At 40.3% G+C, this 1761-nt stretch overlaps 1 pseudogene; it reads left to right on the top strand.

Moving 5' to 3' along the window:
* The window catches only part of LOC111523043, a 141431-nt pseudogene extending 139914 nt beyond the window's left edge, over positions 1-1517 (top strand).
* The last annotated feature ends 244 nt before the right edge of the window (positions 1518-1761 follow it).

Here is a 1761-nt window from a genome sequence, read left to right as displayed (position 1 = left end):
GAAAGAAAGAAAGAAAGAAAGAAAGAAAGAAAGAAAGAAAGAAAGAAGGAAGAAAGAAAGAAAAAGAGAGAGAAATACCCAAGACTGGGTAATTTATAAAGAAAAGAGGTTTAATTGATTCACAGTTCCACATGGCTGGGGAGGCCTCAGGAAACTTACAATCGTGGTGGAAGGGGAAGCAGGTACACCTTACATGGTGGCAGGCAAGAGAGAGAGAGACTGTGTAAGCAGGGGAAATGCCAGACGCTTATAAAACCATCAGATCTCATGAGAACTCACTCACTAACACAAGAACAACATGCGGGAAACCATCCACATGATCCAATCACCTCCCACCAGGACCCTCTCACATAGGGGGATTATTAGGATCACAATTTGAGATAAGATTTGGGTGGGGACATAGCCAAACCATATCAGTAGGCATTTGTTAAAAGTGAAGAAGCTCAGGACATGGCCAGAGGACCTTGACAGACAGCTCACCCTCTCAGGGCAGTGCCTGGGAACAGTTCTTCAGGGCCCCAGATCACATTACTCAATATTGAAATGGCTAGATTGTTCCATCTCATCAAAGGAACAAACAAAGAAGAGAAAACAAAACTAAGCAAAAGTGTAGGATTTGCAGAGGGAATTGGGTGAAACAAAATATAGGTGTGGGGATTCACATTGCTGGGAGTCAGATAATTCAACTCACTAAGGTAACAGAGATGGATTGGATAGCTTTTATTATTTTTCTCACCATCTCGCACAGTTTTGCAATTACAAAAACAATCTGGGAGAAGATAAGGGAAAATACTGATTTTAGTCTGCTGCCTGGTGATGTGGGACCTAATAAATATTTGAGAAGGGAGATGAGTTTGCAGTGTTATAAATAAGAAATTCATTTTAGAAACTGTAAGACCTGAGCCCTGTGTACGTGTCCACCTGTGTGGAAGACATGGCCATGTGGCACCTGTTGATGAATGTTAGTCTTCTCCAATAAACCGTAAGCCCCATAGGGCAAGGCCAAGGACCATGTGTGTGTTGTTGAAAATCAATCCTCTGGGCAATAGTAAGCCTTCATCATTGAATGAATGTATTGAATGAATGAATGATAGTATGTCTAGAAAGAAATATGTAATTAAAATATTCAGGTGATTTTTATTTTATTCGTGATAGTCTCTGAATTTTTCTTTTTACAGTATTTGTTTTTTGTTGTTGTTGGCATTTTTTCAAAGCATTAAAAGATTCATTTCAAAAAGAAGAAACAGAAATATATATATAATACTTTTAGGCCCAAAGGAGAAAACACTTCTTGTCAAACAGTCTAAATTTTAAGAAAACTGTCTGCACGAAGATCTTCTACCAACATTATCGCCAAAGAGAGAAAGAACGGAAGAGAGAGTGGGAGCACTTCCCCAGAAGGTCAGGACAGCAACGCTACCTTTTTCCCAAGTGGCTCATCCCTTATTGTAGGGGAGACTCCAGTCTGCAACGTTGCACCCTACCCACCAGGAGATCCCCCTACATTAGACTGTTAGGCCTTCCTAACAGCCAGATAGACAGCTTAACAAAGCAGTCCAATGGAGAGTTGTAGTAGTCAGAGTTCTTCAGAGAAACAGAGCCAATCGAAGATAATATATATAGATTGTGATGTATAGATGTAGAGAGAGATATATAGAGAGACTTATTATAAGGAATTGACTCACATGATTATGAAGACTGGCAGATCCCAAGATCTGCAGGGTGAGTCAGCAATCTGGAGAGCCAGGAGAGACAATGATG

Source organism: Piliocolobus tephrosceles, chromosome X (assembly GCF_002776525.5).
Source record: "Piliocolobus tephrosceles isolate RC106 chromosome X, ASM277652v3, whole genome shotgun sequence".
NCBI classification, from domain to species: Eukaryota; Metazoa; Chordata; class Mammalia; order Primates; family Cercopithecidae; genus Piliocolobus; species Piliocolobus tephrosceles.
Note: the sequence above shows the minus strand (reverse complement) of the source record. Positions and strands in the feature narration are given on the sequence as shown.